The sequence below is a fragment of the Pezoporus flaviventris genome, unplaced genomic scaffold, assembly GCF_033815535.1.
Source record: "Pezoporus flaviventris isolate CSIRO_AGI_PZ_B2104156 unplaced genomic scaffold, CSIRO_AGI_Pfla_v1 ptg000007l, whole genome shotgun sequence".
NCBI lineage: Eukaryota > Metazoa > Chordata > Aves > Psittaciformes > Psittacidae > Pezoporus > Pezoporus flaviventris.
In genome coordinates this window covers 21,451,168-21,470,520 of record NW_026892555.1, presented here as the reverse complement: position 1 = coordinate 21,470,520, position 19,353 = coordinate 21,451,168, and the positions used below count along the sequence as shown (strand labels likewise).

General features: G+C 35.4%; 1 protein-coding gene across 13 annotated transcripts in view; it reads left to right on the top strand.

Moving 5' to 3' along the window:
• The window catches only part of VPS13B (vacuolar protein sorting 13 homolog B), a 439,608-nt gene that overhangs the window by 96,421 nt on the left and 323,834 nt on the right, over positions 1–19,353 (top strand). The window lies entirely within an intron of this gene.

Sequence of the window (19,353 nt, the reverse complement as noted above, 5' to 3'; positions counted from 1 at the left end):
AACCATCTCTTTAAGATGTAATCTGTGGAGTTCAGCTTGTTGAGTAGCTTCTTAGTAAATCCTCTGCCTGAAGTAATGATTCTGTAGTGGCCTGAAATGAGGAACTAACATGTGAAGTGGGCATGTAAACCAGTCATTAGAATTGCCTTTTTATTTTTTCTGGTTAAATCAGTGTATATTATTAAGGTTTGAAAATGAAACATACAGCATTCTGATGAAAGAATGGTGGTAGACATACTTAGAGCATTCATGCAAGCTTGATTCTGATTTGTGACATCATGCTGAAGAATCTCATGTATTTAAAAGTCCACTTGAGACTTCTAAAACATCTGTTGTGGTGAAAGTGGATGTATACTGAGAGTCAACAGCAGAGTCACAGAGAAAATGCAAAGCTAAAAAAAAAAAATCAATAGGTTGTGAAAGCGATACATGAGATCTATAGATGTACATATATGTATATAAGCTTCTTAAGTTGAATTGTGTTCCAGAATTGCAGGAGAGCTCAGTCCAGTGTCTGCGTTGAAATTAACAGTGAACTCTTGTTGGGTATGTTGGTGGCCTGCAAAAAGCAAGACACCTAAGCCTAGAGCTATAAATAGTGCCCTTCCTCCAGAGTCTGTAGTTTATTTGCACAAATAGCAACCTGTTTAGTTTGTTCAGCTGTTAGCTTTATGTTACTTCTTGTTGTATTAAGAAAGGTGTGTTTAGACAGCAGGGAGGTAGGCTGCCTCTTTGCTGTGTTCTGCCTGCCATGGACTGTATCAGGTGAAAAACTGCACAGGGAGGTTGAACTGGTAGCTTCTTTTCTAAAAGCAGCAGAGCATGTTGAGGCTAAACTACTGGAATTCAGTGTTATAACAAGACAGTTGGGAAGAAATAAGTCGTGAATATGCTGCATGATAGGATCTGCAAAATATGAGAAGAGCATAGAGCAGACATGATAAAAAGCTTCAGATAACAGAAGGAAAGATTCTTTTCTGGGGGATGACCCAGAGAATTTGCTGTCAAATTTAGGGTGAACCAGGAAGCCACCAGTGGTCGCTAATGTAAGAGTAGAATGTGAATGAGAAGGTCATAGGGTTTTTATGGTGTCTGTTTTAAGAAGAATGTGCTTGCAGAGGTCCTGCAAGAGAAATACTGACCCCAGTCATGCTACCATTAGCTGAACAGTGCCTTTCAAAAGAGCAGACGGAAACTTTTTCTTTGGTCCTGGCAAAAAATAATAAGGTCATCAGAAAATTCAAGTTGGAAGGACAGTAGGAAATCTCTAGTCTCATCTTCTGCTACAGTCATGGATCAGACCAAGTTCCTTAGGGCTTTATTCATTCAGACTTTGAAATCTCCAAGAGTAAGAACATCCTGCCTCTCTGTGCAACCTGTAGCCCTGCTTGACTGTTCAAACAGTGAAAAAACTTTTCCTCCTATTCCAGCAGAACCTTTTTTGTTTCAATACAACCATTTTATATTAAATTATAGCAGAGGAGTCCAAGGTATTTAAAACTCAGTGATGATGCTCTGGGATCTGTTTCCTGTTCTGATTCTCAGGCCTACTAGATGTAACCTGAGCTATGATGCTGTAAGTATGTATAATATAAACTCAGCCTCACTGTTGTTTGATTAGGAAGCATACTAATTTATGACATCAAATACTTCTGATACGATCACTCTGGTAGTTTGACAGTTGTGGAAATTTCAGAACTCAGCATCTTTCCTTTTCCTCTTCAGATTAAAGAATCCTACTTTGTAAGCTATGAAATCAGTTTATATAGTGAGATATTCTGAGAGGGAAATGAAAATGAATACAGGTGATACAACAGGAAGAAATGATCAATAATTATATCTAGTAATTGTATAATATTTTCTGTTTATGGTTTCATGGACCTCCTTTCATCTTAAAATGAAAACAAAGCTGTTGGGAGCTGTTAAAACTGCCTGTTACAGGGTTTTGTTTACAATTTTCAGTTCTCAGGCTTTTGTAGTTGCTATTTACTATTAAACACTGTTAAACACAGTAGAAGCATGTTCTCTGTTTGCAAACATGCAGTATTGAAGACTGATCTTGAGTAGTGAGTTTGCATAATATGTGTAGTCTTGATCAGCTGAAAGTTGAAATAAGTTGAAATCATGTGGCAGATTCCAAGTATTGGACTGTTGCTGGAAACTCATAACGGTGCCTACAGTGCAAATAGTTTACAAAATATAGTATGCTGTAACATTACTTCTATGTAATGGACTCTAATGAATAACATGGAAAACTCCGTTCCACTTATGGGAGCCTTTTGGTTGTTGTGAAAAGGTAAGATGATAGCTACTAATGGTTTTCCTGCCATAGAAAATTTCCAGAGTATTAAACACTGCGATAGCAATTGCTAGTATGATGCCTTCGTATGATTTAGTATTATATTAAATCAGGCTTTGTAAAAAGCTACATATGATTATTTTAAGACTAGAGATTATAGATTCAAATCCCACTTTGTAATTGCATGGATAGTCAAGGCAAGTATATTCTTCAGGACTATATATTGTGGGAGATTAAGCTGTTAAACTGTTCAAATACAGACTGAGGAATGATTATTGTGACCATTGCAGTAAAGAATAATGTTTCTCCTACATATATAGCTCACCTCATACTCATACAATAAAATTAATGCAAGGTACATCTAATAAGGTAATGGTCAGAACAGAAAGTATTTTTTTACTGGACAGCACTAGCTGACAATTAGAGTGGTGCTTTGACCATGTTTTTTTTAGTTAGCATTATGTCCCTAAAGGTGGGCAGTTCTTTTGGAGAAAAATTCTACCAGTGGTAGAAATAAATAGGAATATTAAAAAGGTACTAACAATAAGGCAGACAAAGTTAATGAAATATTTGATTCTCAGGAAGCAATAATATGCAAGAAAATTTTTAAATTAATATTTTACAGTTTTGATTTTGCTTTTGGAATTACGGAGGAATAAAGGAAGAAAGGGAGGTGTTCTGTTATGGTATTATTTAACAGTGTTCAGTGAATGTCCCTTCTGTTTGTGTGAAGCATTATAGGAAAATTAAATATGGCACAGCAGATGGAACTGCTTTGATCTTGCTTTGAAGTGTGGCACTATTGTAGGAAAGCACTCCTTACCTTGCAGTATTGTTGTGTAGGTTTTTTTTACATTAATAAAGATATGTACCATTCTATGTGGTATGTTAATTAAAAGCTTGAATTCTAAGGAGATGTCATATTTCTATGTCTAACCACACGTCTTGAATTTTGGGAGATTTATCTTATGCAGAGTAAAGAGCTCCTACATCTGCTTAACATACTACAAAACATGCTTTGGAACCGGGGCTGCTGTTGATTCAGAGAAAGTAATCAGAGCTATTTCCAAAACCACCTTTGTTTTAGTTGGAGATAATCTAAATAAGCATAGTCCCCAGTCTGAGCTTAGTTTTTCTTTTATGATTATATCATAAAGCTGGTATGGATACACATCAAAACAAATGTGTGGTTTACTTTTTCATTGTTTTTACCTTTTTCATCCTTATTTTTTGCTTCCCCCCTCTCCCCCTTTTATTTTTGTTTTGAGGACAACATGATAAATAAATCCAGATATTGCACCTTCTTATGCTGATTTCTCCTGTCTTTACACCCTGATTTGTTGCTGCACCTCATTTGTGATCATGATCTTCCTCCTTTCACTATTTTTATGTCACATCCCTGGATGTTCAACCTGCTTTAGTGGTCTTTTGATTTTTTTCCTTTCTCATTTTGATTTGGCTGTTTTTCTGCTTTAATAAACAGCAAGGAATCTGATCAGTTAGATATGGAGGGTAAAACTGTTGCTTGGCTGTAGTTTCAAATGTTTTTCTCATTAAAGATGCTTATTCTGGGGATTTTTGTACCCATTTCCCCCCTCTCGATTATTGCAGGGTATGTGGAGTAACTATGTTGAAAATACAGAAATTAAGATGAAATGCAGCTCTTGGGTAGTGTTACAGAAATGCTTTAAGTCTAGACTGATAAAAAGGTGGTAAGGGTTTTTTTTTGTTTGTTTGTTTGTTGTTCCTTTTTGTTTTTGAACATTGCAGTGATTTTTCAACTTTTTCCATTTAAGATGTTGCATGGTTTTTCTCCACCTGCTGTTGGAATAAGAAAAGCTTCATTGCTCTGAGGTGTCTGGTCGTGTTAAGAAACAACATTTAGTTCTTCCGTATGAATTGTCACCTTAGTAGGAGCATATTGTCTGGCTCTATCTTTTCTGAAAAGTGAATACTGAATGATTCTGAGGAAGATGCAAGAATCATAGAACCTAGTGTTGTATTCTTGCACCTGTGCAGAAACTTTTAAGTTCCCTTCTGCTGTTAGATCTCTTGTTTTTACCTTGCTTGAATAACGTCACAGCTGGATACAGCAGCTTTGTGCCAACTACTTTTTTCTTATCTCCGCTGTCTTTTTTCATTCTCCTGTATGGAATCTCAGATTTATGATGTAGCAAAGAAATCTTAAACTAGGTATTTTAGTAACTGAAATTGCTAACTAAAAGTTTCTAAAGAAAAGTAGTAACAAGTAAAAACACTAATAAACTAGTCACATGTTTTACTACAAGCTGACCAAGAAAAGTTTCTGTGCTCACTTAACGAGCTGTTGCAACTTATCATTTTAGGAAGTCAGGGAGTCCTTGAGATTTCCATTTTTGATATATGTTCTGGAATGTTTTTCTTATCTTTTTACTGTCTTCTCAAAATCCTGAAAAATCCCTTCCCTGGTATCTCTGTATCAGCCTATTTAGTGTGCGCTCAGTGGATTGTACTCAGAAGCTATCTGATATCTTTCAGTTTCAGTTTAGATAGCAAAAAACCATCCTCCAAGTGTAGTTGTACCCTTCTGTGTGATAGCTGGGTCCATTCAGCTTTCTGACTTTGTATTGTCTGATATTTTGACTGTCAAAGGAATATGTTAAATTCTGTTGCTCCCCTTTAACATATATGTCAGCATGTCATCTGAGAAATCCAGACCCCAACTAAATATGGGGATGCAGAATTATTCTCTTTTCTGAGTATCTTCAGATTTGTTACCACTATGAAGAATTAGTCAGCCATCCATCTGCAGTGAGTTCAGCAACAGGAGGAGTTTAAGTAAGAAATTGAGTTAGGGTTTTGCTTGGTAAAGGATAAGGTTTCAAACTTCTACACTTCCAAAGGATGACTAGACTTAGAAATAAAATACATGTTTTTCAGAGGTTTTGGACATCACATGAGTCTGTTGTGACTTGGTATCAGAAGTCAGCCCATTTTTACTCACGAGAATGGAGACAAGTGGTAGCAGTGCCTGCCAGAAGGGAACAGTCTCTCCTTCCATCCAAAATGTACCGAAGTATAGGGTTGTTTTGATATGATCTGTTAACAAAACAAGGAATTGGGAACAGGGATTATTATTTTTAACCCAGGGCTTAAATGCAATTTTTGAATGAGTGCTTGACAATGAATATTTGCTGCTGTAAGTAGTTACAATCCTGTGCTTGGTACACTCTTGGCAGTAAATGCCTGACTGACTGGCAAGTTTAGAATTTTAGGGTACACAATTCTAAATTTACACAGTGTAAAACACCTGTTAGATATCTGTTATACTTACTCTTTTCCCACTTATCTTCTAAAGAATACAGTTTCTGCATGTATTCAGTAGCTTTTCAAATGCTGTGAAATTGTGTTGTAACGAAGATAAGGTAGAGTTCAGGATGAACTGCAATATTCTGGGCATGCTCATAGGAAATTGCGTCTAAAAATATGCTGTTTGTGCCAACAAACTGATCACTTCAGAAACATTAGGAGTTCATAGATATTTGTCTACTCTTTTTAGACTGACTGTAAGCTTTACGGCAAAGCTTTGAGGCACTGACATCCCAGCATTTGTGGTTCTGTTGAAAGCCCATATGATTGCATCTTGCTATAGCTCTCATAGCTTCTGGTTTCATAAGTTAACTCTGTATTCCGTCCACTGAGTTTAGATGAGGTGGTTGTGATCACCAAAGTGCTAAGCACTTGATCTTCTGTCTTTCAAGAGAGCTTTTTATAAAACTTGCTTTGATGTGTACTTCGTGTCCAGGCTACTTTCCCAGTGGGATCACTTTTATGATGCTATCCATTCATATGTTGCAGTATCCCATATGTTATCAATGAAACACAGCTTGCCAGCAGATTCGTGCTTATCACCAAGATAGTACCTCTACCATATTCAGCAAAAAGAACAACTGCTTCTTTAATTCATAAAACTTGACTTCTGTAAATTTGCACAAGGGCTTGAAAAACTACCCTTGCATTTACAGAGTATTTTGTAAATACAGAGAAAAAATAGCTGAAAAAGGGGCTAGTACTGGAACAAACTATTGTTATGATCTCAGCCTTCCCAGCTCATGCCCTCCCAGTTCCTTTTTTATCTTTATTTGAATTATTTGTCTGACTTTGAGTATAAACCTTTAGGGAAGGGTTAGTTTTTTTTTTTTTTTAAATGATGTCAGTGAAGAGCTGTTCTAACTTAAAAACTGGAGGGGAAAATGATCAACAGAAGGAGCTGGCGATCAGTTATTAAGGCATTGCAGTAACCATGGTAAAGTCTACATGTATGGTTGTGAGATGGAATAAAGAAATACAGTTCACAGAAGCACAGAATGGTTTGGGTTGGAAGGGGCCTTCAGGATCATCTAGTTCCAACCCACCTGCCGTGGGCAGGGACTCCTTCCACTAGACCAGGTTTCTCAAAGCCCCATCCAACCTGGCCTTGAACACTGCCACATATTTTTTTCTAATATTCATCTATTAAGCATTCAGTCATATGCTATATTTGGTATGCTTTTGATGAGAAGACTGGGCTGCAGAAAAAGAAGCTGCAGACTTCATAACAGAATACTTTGAAGCACATGAACAAATAAAATGGATGAATTCATAGAGAACTAGATTTGTGTATTTCCCTCGTTGTTGTATTCTGATGCTGATCTGAGCTATGAAGATTGTCGTATGTTTCTATAATACTGCCTAGTCTTTTCTGGAACCTGTCTTAACTGTACAAATCCTTCCAGGGTGAACATGGGACTGTTTTAATTGCATCAGGTGGCTTTGTTCTTAGGCTTTCGAAATGACATGATTAGCTGTGTATTAGTTAGTTTTTGATGAGGTTTTCTTTAGTGTTCTCTTGAAATTCTTATTTGCTGTAATGCAGTTAAATTTGTGAGTGGATTAACAATTTCTCTATGTGTATCACATTCCTTATCTCCTTTGCAGCCTTTTCTTTCAGTATTTTGCTCTCAGTTGTTTGGATATAATTGAATGTGTTCCGATAGCATGTTTGTTTCCTATGCATTTATAGTACTTTAAAAGTTTCTATTGCAAAGACCAGTGAAACTTGAAGCTTTAATGTGCCAGCCTCAGTATTTGCCTGAATGCCTATTTGGAATTCCAGTCCACACTTCATCTATGAAAGTATAAGCTTCTGATAAATCACAGAAATACTGCAGGAGTCAGTTTGAAGACTTTCTCAAGAATGGCAGAAAGAAAAAACTGTTCAAGGTGGCAGGATATTGAAAAAACTTGATATAAGAAAAGAAAAAAGAAAAGACCAAAGTGATCGTGAAAAAGAAAAGACCAAAGTGATAATGAAAAATGAGCAGAATGTGCTTATAGGTAAAAACAGTGAAAAATAAGTAAAAATAGTTAAAATAGCATCATTAACTAGAGTGTAGTTGTTTTTTTTTAGCCAACTCTGACTTTGCTTTATTGCTGTTTTGAAACTTTTTGTCATTAAGAATATGCTGTTTAGTAAGTTGTAGTCAGAACTCAATACCTCAGTAGAGGTCTTTCTAGCATTTTACAATCTAAAGGGAAATATGCCCTTCATTTCTGTAAAACACACTTAAATTTTCCCCTCTCCTTAGAAGTCATTTTCTATTTCATTGAGGTAGTACAGAGCTTTTTTGTTCTAGTCAATTAGAAAATTACTTCTTGGTGCAGTTGCACTTAAAATCACAATTCAGAGCCTAAGTGCTCTTATGGATGCTTCCCTGTTTGGACAAAGCTTACCAGGGGAGCTCAGAAACTTGCTGGCCATAGAGTCAAGATGCTTTGTTCTTTTCATAAGGCATTGAATCATTATTTAGATGAGAGAGTTCAAATATGTAGAATTTTTGTAATTCACTGTTACCTATATAAAAGATACACACACACACACACACACGAGCACTCTTTTGGGTAAGTCTTTGTATTCAAGTGGGGAATATCTTTTCATTCCTTGCCCTTTTTTCTTGGCTTTCAGTGATTTTAAGCATATAAACAAAACCAGCATATGCTGAGAAACAGCTCCGAGGTTGCTTATGTCAGGTTAGTGCTGTACATTGTTTTGTCCTCCCTCAGAGAGCAGCTTGACTTCCAAATGTTGATCAAATCATTGTTTTGGCATTTGAAAGGCCACTGATATTAAGGCTCATGTGGACTTCGGAATGTGAAATGAGGTTCGTAACAGAAATTACTTACAAGCCCGTAAAAGTTGCTTTGTAAGAGGCAAATCTACTGACAGTTGTCTGCATCATGAATTTAGAATAAAACATTTCTGTCTAGCAAATTGAAGTGTAACAAATTCCGGCAGCCAAAAGAAATTCCAGGTAGAAGATGCTTTTTTATATTGACAGTAGTTAATGACTGCAGCAACTTTCTGAGATTGCAAGCATTTTTTTTTGATAGATGCATGCTGCTGTTTAAAACACAGGAGAAGAATTGTGTGGCCTGTATTTTTAAAGAACTGAGGCTGGATGATCACAGGGCTTTTTCCTTTTACTTTTCATTCTCTGTTACTTGATGCTTCACAAATTATTTTCTGTTTGAAATGTTATTTCCCTCAGATCTCTAACTGGAGCCAGCTGATTTCAGAACTGTCCTCTTGATCAGGCTGTGTCTGTTTAATGCAGTTGACCCTTGTTAGCTTTTGGTACTAGCTGAAGTTTGTATTTTGCTATTGGTTTATATTTAATTTGTATCTTGTGTATATGTTTTCTTTATGTGAGGCTTCTGTTCATTTTGTTGCATATTAACTTTATAGCTTTATCTGTAGCGAGTAGTGATTGAAAAATGAAATGTTTCATCAGTATTATGAGAATCCAGGCTTACAATGCCTAAAGTTTACAAAGCTTGCTGCCTGTGACATGTTATCGAAGTTGTCTTGTCTTTCTTTTGCTTTGCTGACTGTTTTAAATACAAGTTACTAAATGCTGTTAGGAAAAAACCCATAAAAGTGACTTCTTGAAGTTAAGTAAGTCTGATATGATTTTGTGATGATTGCCATGTCATTCTTCAGTGTAATCTTTAAAATAAAAAAAACCCAACAAAACAACTAACATACTCTTACATAGTGACTTGGCCATTTCATAAGCTACTGGAAAGATTCTTTAGCTTAGACAGTCACCAGGCAAGAACTATTGAATCTATATTTCCAGTAATTCAGGGACATTTTGTAACTGCAGACAGTGGCAAGAATGCATCTTTCCTTTTAACTGAAGATTTTTCAGTTGTTTCCAGTTGATTCAGTGGTTTTCAATTGTGAGGCATTTGTATTTAGCTGACTAGCTCAGATATTTTTCCTGGTTTGCACAATTTCTCTCTGGCAAAGGAAACTTTCTGATAATAAGAGGGAGGAAAAAAAGGAGATAGAGAAATGTTTCAGCACTGTTCTGCTTGCTCAGTGTGTTCTGTGGAAGAGATAAGTTGTGTTTGTATGATTTCAGAGATTTCTAACATGGCTGTTCATACTATTTCCTTGCAACAAAAGTTAATGGGTTTATAAACTGCCATTGATTATCACTTGTCGGTTATCCTTGCTCTTGGGTTTGAAATGAGATTGTCTTGGCACTGAAACCTTTGATGTTGGGAAGGTCAAATAACAACTTTTTCACTTTCTGTCCTTGGTGTGGTCAATCAGCTTTACTAGCATTGGAATCTAAATGTGTCAGAGGAATTCCTTAAGCCTGCTGTGAGTTGCCTGTGTTTTATCCTGCTTTTCGCAGTACAGCATAATGTGCAGTGCTACTATTTTTATACTTTTAATTCCACACCTGTTTCTTTGTAAAAAAATAAAAAAAAAAAGCACCTTCCAGAATATCTAAGTGCAATAGAGTTGTCCTTTAGATCATTCTCATCTGTGTTAAGAACTGTTTGATATTTCAGTTGTAGGACTCTGTTTCCCAACAAAAGTCATGTGACATCAGCAGTGAGGTGCAATAAGAGCTCTCTTAGGATTACTTTAAATAGAATGGAAGACTTTGGGCATATAAGGTTGTGTGGCCTTGAATGTGATTTTTATTTGATATATGAGCTGTGACATAGCTATTGCATGACTGAGATGTGCCTGTAAGCGATGTAGTGTACAGATGGGGTTTCTCTGAAACAAAGCCAGCAACTAAATCTGAATGTGCTCATTTAAAAAGTAAAGAATACTTCATAAAACATATGGAAACATTTCTATGTTTTTTCATTAAATAGGCTTCTTACTCTTTATGCATTTTTTATGATTGTTCATACTAATATGTCATTTACCTGACTCAAGACTGCCTGTGCATCTGTTTGATTTAGTGGCATTTGCATGATGTTATGAATATTTTATTTATAAACACACTGAATATACTTTTCTAGTTTAGTATTCCAGAACTTTTCAGAGGAGAAATACTCCTTTTCACAGAACTGTTGAAATAAATACCCCTCACCATTATGTATTGCAAAATATATGATTTAGTAAGAATGTCAAATGATAGTAATAGGGCAGTTGCAAAATATGATTTGAATTACATGGTTAATGGGATCCATTGAAGTAAAATCCAGGATTATGTACATTTGAACAAGAATTTTAGACCAAATTTATACAAAGAGTATCTCTTCAAAAGTATGGATGCTGAAAATGTGCAGGGATCATAGCAGCCGACAACTCAACAGGGACTTTGTGTCGTGCTATGTCAACAGGAGAATTGAGATTCCAAAGCATCTGAGTTTCCTCTGAGCATATGGGATCTGTAATTACTTACAGGGACCCTGTTGAAAAAATGCATGTTATTGATTTTTGTCATTTAATTTAAAAAAAATCAAATCCAAAATTTCTGAGCACTAATTTGTAATATTTTTCTAGTTAATTTATTTGCGGGGATGCAAGGTGGAAACTGCAACTCCTGAGTTTGTCAGTCTTGCCCACACATCTGTCTCTTCACTTCCCTGATTCCAGATCCTTAGACTTGAAGTGCTTTAAATTCAAAACATCCTTTACTAATATGTGATAGTATCTTCTGGATGTAATTTTTTTTTTATTTGCTATGATGGCAAATCCATAATGGTTCTTAACATTTAAATAGTATATTAATATAATGGTGGCATTCGTAGCTGCTCTTCAGAATCACTAGTTCAGAATCACTAGAAGTACAACAGGGCTCTGATGCTTGACAGTAGCTCAGAACAAATACTTTTTAGGTTTGTAAGGAAAGATATTAAGTACATTCTCCAGAAACAAAGCAGTAGTTTGTGTTCTTTCTTGATAATTATCATCTTTCATTTATGATGGATTCAGAGTTTTGCTTTGAATCCCCATGGTTACAGTGTTTGAGCCAGTTTTTTTTAAACTATTTTTTTTCAGTCTAGTCATACTGCTAATGGAAGGCTTTAAGGGTTCAAGGAATAAACACCTAAACCCTTTATCTAGCTCTTACAAAGATACAGTTTTGAAACTTTTGGCGCCTGTTTTTTCTTGTATACACTATTGAAGTGTTTTGGTGCCAGATTTTGATTGCGGGCATTTTCATAAGGTTAAGAGGGTCTTAAAACCTCTCCTTACTGTCTTACAAAGGATGTGATTTCCTATTAGTTTTAGCTGCTGCAGGATCATACTGCTGTGTAAAGAGGTGATCCTCCTTTGCACTCCTGACAGTTTTCCCACACCTTCTAATGATCAGGCAGATACGTGAGCAGTTAGTTCAGCTTTTGGAGATCCAGCTGGAAATTTCTCCTTCTGAGGAGGGGTTAGCCATTTATCTGGCTTATAATGTGCCCACATGAGAACTAGAGACAGCTCAAGGCAGAGCAAATGATGGCGTTGCCCCAAGAGAGAGACCTTAGAGCTGGATGAATGAATGTCTAAGCTGGTCTTGTTATCATGCTCCGCAGTAATCTCAAGCTCTTGTTTTAAGGCATCAGTTTATTTTCTTTTACTTTCTAAAAGATGCATAATTTTGCATGTTAAGATTGTTTGCATTCTTTGTGTGTTAAAAATAATTACTAATACCCACTTCTTATTGTTTGTGCTCGACTAATGTAAATTGCATAGGCTTCTTTGTGCCTTGTCTAGTACTACTGAAGTCCATACTGCCTCAGTCACAAGTATGTCAAAGTTGATGAAATTCTACATTCTGCTATGCTGTAACATACTTGTAGCATTGTGCCAAAAAATACTTGGGGCATTAGTCTTGAGAGGTAAACCAGCTGAAATTTCTTTTAATAACATCCCTACATTGAAAATTTGTGAAGCAGATATCTGTAGCCAGCATGTAGGTAGGACTTAGTCCTCAATTTTGAAGTGGCAAGTAACTTTCTGTAAAGTAAAGTTTTTTCTTTTATATGCTACTACTATTTGGTGGTCATTTTAGAAGTTGTCACTTAGCCAATCTCATATGGTGGGATTTCTGCAGATAAAATCAGCTGTGTTTTTTTCAGGCCTTAAAGAGGAGGAGGAAAAAGTCAGCACTGAAAGGTTGTCATCTTATCTAGGAGATGTAAAAGGAGAAATTTACAGTAGGAGTCAAAAGAGATTTTTGGTTATGGAAGGTGCATATGCAGACTGTGTTTGCAATGGGATCTTACAATTGTAAAGAGTTGTAAAGCAAGCCTCTCTACAGTTGCATGGGTATGATGTGCAAAGAAAGCTGCTATTTGTACCCAGAACCATTCTAAGCATTGATATTATCCACACTGTAAAAGCAATATAATAAAATAAAATAAGTGTTATAAAACATAAATATAAAATAAAAGCAAGTGTTCTTTTTAAGAGCTACTATACCTGCCCTGTAGGTAATTCTTAGTTAAAAAGAATAGTCCTTCTGTGGAACAAATTGGAACAAATACAAATTTATTCTGCTTGTGGTCTGGTGGTTTTTGAGGGTTTGGGTTTGTTTTTTTTGTTTGTTTTTTTTTCATTTTCTTTTTGAGTCTGGTGGTGGGGTTAATTTGGTTTGCTCTGTGTTCTATGCAAATAGGTAACCTACAATCTCCTTAAAGTCTCTCAGCCACTTCTAATTAAATGATTGATTTCAGTGTTTTGATGTATTTGCTATCTGACAAAAATTCTCTGTACATCAGACTGTATGGCTGTATTTTGTGGTGTTTCTTACTGAAATAAGTAAATACATTACCTCATCTCTTAATCAGCCAACTATGCCACTGATAACCCCATACTTATGGTGTAATACTGCCGCTGTTGAAGCTCAGCCAGATTCTAGGGACCTCTCTGTAATATGTTGCTGTAGGCAGTCCTTAGGGTGTAGAGCCAAATACCTTTTCCCTTGGTTTCATTTCCACTTTCATTTCCTTTGGGATTTTTATTTCCTAAGGAAGGTTGGCCTTCAGTTGCTTGAATACATAAATGGTCTACCTGTTTAGCGATCACTGGGTGCAGCTGGACCAAGAGTGTTTGTCTTCGTTTTCATCCTTGGTTTGTTTTTTTTTACATTCCCTTTGAGTATGCCATGTGTTTGTATAGGTGACATTTTTTTTCTACTAGCAAAGTAACTCATCAGCAACACAGATGAAATTTCTTCAGGTGATATTCTTCTAAGATGCATAGCATTACTTTTTTTTGGTTTTCAAATTTCTGCTGCAATTGCATGGACTTCTGCAAAACTTTAGGGAATGTAACTGAGAATTGTCAGCTTACGTGTGGCAGAAAAGTAGATTAATGAATTGCAAAACTGCTGTGCTCCCTTCTTAAAAAATATGACAGACGCATTAACTGAAAGGGATTTGTTGGAGTAATTCTAAATGAGCTGTTTTCTAAAATTGCCAGCAGTTTTTAATTCCATTTTTAATATATGTCTTCTGGAAAAACAAAATTTGATCAGTGAGATGTTTAATCTTTCTTATTAAAACATCTGGATATTTTTGGCCTCACCCTACAGTGATGGCATAGTTACCAGAGAAAATTAAAAAAACCAAAACCCCAAAACCAAAAAAAAAAGCCAAACAGAACACCTTAAGAAAATTCCTTATACAAGAAATAAGTTGTCTGTCATATTTTTTCTTGTATTTTACACATTGCATATATGTTTGTCCGTATCAGTACAGACATATTTTCTTCTTTAAAAGGCATTTAAGTCTTAAGGTAGTATGTCTATTTTAGCTTTGTCACCAGTGTTAGAAATATTTACTATTTTATTTTATTTGAGTCACTGTTACGGGGCAAATTGACTTTCATAAATCATGTTAACACTGTCCTTCTTTCCTTGGTTTCCTGTTGTAAATAGTTTATGCCTTTTGCATGATGTATTTTTAGTGTATTGTCTCCCACTGCAGTGAAATACTTCGGGTTAGCAAGATAGCAACCCCTATCTTTCCACTTGTGAATGTATTGACAGATGTGTAGTTCCCCATGATAGGCTGAAACCTATTGAAAGTTTGTGGGTTTAACATCAGTTGCCATTTCATGTAGCTGGTCTACAAATTGCTTGTACTCTGTGTACTCTGTGAAAAGGTTATTAGTGAACTGTTTCCTCTGGGAATTAATTTGAAACATATGTCCTGATTATTAATTATGCTTTCTGGTCAGTATGTTGAAAAAAATTTTGTTCCTGTATTTATTGACATTGTCTGAAGTCTTGGAACTACACTCTGATATGTTGTGTAACCACTACAAGAAGTAGTTAGCACATTGTACATGGAGAAGCATGACATTAGGATATTTTATTTATTCTGTCATATAGCTGAACTTATCCCTTGCTCCTCCACATCTATACATGTTCTTCAAAGCATGGATGTAACTTGAAAAGTTTCATTATTGTAGTTTATTATCCATTTGCTGAGTAGGGGCTTTATAGAACTGTGAAATTAATTTCAGTTCCCATGTGTGAAACTTCTGTATTTGTTGTAGTATCATAAGGAGAAGTCCTGAAATACAGTGCAAGTTAAAACTTAATTTAACATATCTTGTTGTATGATCTTCAGGGAGAATGTCACGTAGGTCTACTTGCCTCGTACTAATTCCTTGGTGACTTTTCACAAGATACCCTGTTTATCCAGAAAAAATAATCAATTTTTTGATTATAAAATTTCTTCGCAGTGAAGGGCATAATAGTTGATCTCAATTTACCATGGTGAAAAGAACCATGGGTTTGCTCTGGAAATAATAATTATAAATGAGCAAGAATACTGCTGCTGCAGACTCGGTAATTTTAGTTTTGTTCCATATGCAAGTGCCCTCAGAGTTGAAGTTAACATGAGAATCGAGTATGGATAACCCAGATACAGACTGTATCTGGAGCAATTTGGTTCCCTTCAAAAGTCAGCATAAAGAAAAGCAATATTCACAGCAATTCCTAATTAGCATTCTTGCATGGACCCCTTAGCTCTTACTTCTGCAACGCTACCAAGTATGGATTCAAGATATGTATATACATTAAATGTAGGTTTAAATTTTTCTTTGTGGGGAAAGAATCTGGTAAGAAGAAATGTTCTCTGATGTGTGTGTTTCTTTCTTGAAAGTGACTGGAGACTATTGAGATCAAAGTCTGTCAGCAGGAGTAGTTAATGTGAGGTATGTGGAAATTCATGGTAAAGAAGTTTCCATGTTGATTTTTATTTTATTATGCTTTTAGGATCTGTATATGTTTCTTTTCAGAGAAGGACTTATGGCTTATGTTGTTAGAATACAGGATTCTAGACATGAATGCCATCTTTCCACAGCTTCAGTGTATGCTTGTGCATGTAGGACAAAAATAAGGCAAATGAAATAATAAAGATCTTTTTAGTTGTTTATTATGTTCCGATTTTTCTGCATTATGAGAGGAGGAGGTTTTTTCTGAGTGTGACATGCTAAATATTGAATTAATTTCCAAAGGAATGTCTGCCTTTTATTTTTAAGATGGTACTGTATTTAATGCATTCTGGACATATGAAAATAATCATGGAAATGAGGGTATGTGATCTGAGCTTCACTGCCACTTTGGTGTGCAGTGTAACTTGTGTTAAAAACCATGTTATTCAACACTTCTGCTAATAAGGACAGTTTTCTGTTAAGCACAATAATTGTCTAATTTTATTTTTCTTTAGGAGACTTAATATATCCAGAAGTTATAGTCTCAGTATTGAAAGTCATACTGAGAACACCACTGTTGACTTTTTAATGTTTTTATCTGGAAAGTGATTTGTCTGAAAATATGTTCTGTTACAATTGTAGGGTCCTGTATCTTCTTATTTCCTTCTTTCTCCCCTTCACCCCTCAAAAAAAAAGAAGTTCCAATTTTTATATCAGTGTTTTTTCCAAATATTAAGTAAAAAGTTTCTAAGTAGCAAACAGAAGACAGTAGCTCTTCTGTTTTCGGGTGCTAGAAGGGCTGTTGCCATTTGCCTTTCCTGTTACATATTTTTTTTGACTAATTTCATGACTAATCTCTCGCATATGAATCTTCTCACTCTGCTGATGACTATATCTAGCAAAACTGTGGTTTGATAGTCCCTGGGGAAGAATAGTAGTGTCTTCTTACAGTGAAGCTATGTAAAAATGACCTGAACAGTTTACTGTTAACTGATTATGGTAATTGTAAAAGTTTATTAATTAACATAGGTTAGTCATAAATGAACGTGTTACAATACAGTGTGTGAAAAACTTCATTTGAAAAACTTGAAGGATTTACGAGAATTGAGTTCTTAACTTGGGACAGCAACAGGTTGGACTGCTAGAAAGAAATTAATTCTCACCTGTGAGCTCTCTGTCTTAAATTCTGAGAGGAAGCTCCCCTGTGTTTTCACAGATCTGTTGATTTACATCGAAGAATATACAATGTATTGTTATATAATGGAGACATTTAGTCCTCCTTAAGGATTTAATTTAGCTAGGATTTAACCACAGATTTATAATTAGTATTTAAATACTTAAAAATGCTAGAGAAGCAAATGGGTTTTGAAGATTAATTATCTGTTTGTTCTTCAAGACTTCAGAAGAGAGAGGAAAAATTGTTTTATTTTGGTAAATAAGCCTCTTCATTGTTGTGTTGAAGAGCTTGTACATAAAGACTATAGTTAAGGCTTTAAAAATCTACTGCATCAAAATATATGCCAGGAGATTTTTTTTCTGTAAAACTGTGTAAAGAAAGCATTACATTAAGCCCAGATTTCATGGGCATATTGTGGAAAGAAACTACTTATCGATAAGCATCTTATGCAAGTAGGTAGTATGCAAATACATTATCCTGTTTTCCTCACAGTAATCTTTTCCCCGGATCTTTTGAATAAGGAACATAAAGTTAGAATTTCATTTTATGTGGAAACAGAACAGAACATGCTATTTATTTATTATTTTGCCTTAAATAGTAGTATAAAATACAAACCAGTGGTAGTTGCTTACTGATTTAATTACCAGTAGATGTAAGAGATACAATTTACCACAGAAAAAAGTGAAGTCTCAAAGGCGAAGCAGTTGTGTAGTTTCCAAGCAAGTAATACAGGACATATTTTAAAAAACCCGTAAGAAATGGTTTAATGTCATTAACTGTGGTCTAATATGTTGCGTATCCCACTCTTGGTAAACCACAGCAGCATTTACTGGCTATTGCTTCAAAGCACTACTGTTTTTCATCCCTTTTCATTGGCCAAATGTGTCATAAGAGCATTAAGTGAAGTCTGGAAAACAGTTCTCATGGATTTTGCTTTAATGATAAATCTAGCATATAGTGCACTTGCTGATATAATCAAGTGAATGGAATTTCCAAAATCTTGGCTTAATGTCTTTTAAGTATGAAGCAATAATATTTTTATGAAGTAGCTTTTAAATGGCATTTGTTGAAGTGGAGAGCAGCTGGATTAGAAGGGCCTGTTTCTAACTGCAATCAGCAATGATCATAGTATCATATTACAGTCACCCTATAAAATAGCTTGTATTTTAAGAAAAATGGGAAAAAAGTGGAGGTAGGAATGGAGAGAGAAGTAAACATGGTTTGTGTGGTGCCTAAAGGGTCTGGAATTGGTTACAATTTGATAATGTTGCTTCAGCTGTTTGGGTGACAGTGTATTCTCAATATAGGAAGTTCAATTTAGGTTTTATCAGGTTTTTAAAATGTTGTGGAGATGCAATCAATATGTATTTCTCGAGCACTTTAAGATGTTAGGTGGCATTTTAATTTTAATGTTTACCAGGTTAAGATATAACTGCAGTAAAGACTAAAATTACAGAATATGTTGCAGTTTTCCCTTCCATTTCTCTGCTACGAAATCTTTTTTGCTACTCTTGCGTTTATATCCATTTGTATAAATGGACTGTATCTCTGCCTGTCCCACCTCGATCAAGACCCTTTTTCAGTTGGTATGCTCTTTGAACAGGGCCATAATTTCCTTTGGTTTCTTACAGAACATCGGTGGTAGTGATGGTGTATTCTAAAATTTGAAAGTCACTGCTGAGACTCAAACTTTAATTTAGGAAACCACTGCACCCTTCCAGTAATTGTTTATGAATTTTCTTCTTTAATGCATTGTATGAATGGATGAACTTAACAGCGAGCCATTTTTTGTTGTTCCAGCAAGAGCTTGTAGCTTTCCAGCAGTAGGCAAGATGTATATACCTTACAAAATTCTCAAGGTTTGGTGGCCTACATTGTGCAGGAATGTCTTAAGTATTTTAAGTAATTATCTTAATAAAAATTAGCTTAAATAATTTTCAAGCCATGAAATCCTCTTATTCATCAGTGCTCTTTTTCATCAGTATTCTTGAGTACTTCTCAGGTGGGGGTCTTATATGCACTTTTATTAATTTGATAAAAAGAATTTAATGCTATCTGCAGCAGTTTTGATTTATTCTAGAAGGGTTTGATACAGTCTTAGGCAGGAACTGATTAAGGTACATAAAATATAACTGTGCCTAAAATCCCTGCCCACTAAGGTGGACAAATTGTCAAGTTTGATTTTTAAATTAAAAGAAAACAAAAGTGTAGATGACTTGATTGTGGAGAAATTCTGAATACTGTTTGATTTGTCTAGGCAAAAAAAAAAGCACTAATCCCTGCCCATTTGGCTGGACAGATATATATCTTTCATCAGTAGAGTAAAAACTGCAGTTCCCTATCAGTTATCTCAAGGTTTTTTTGTTTTTTTTTTTCTCCCTG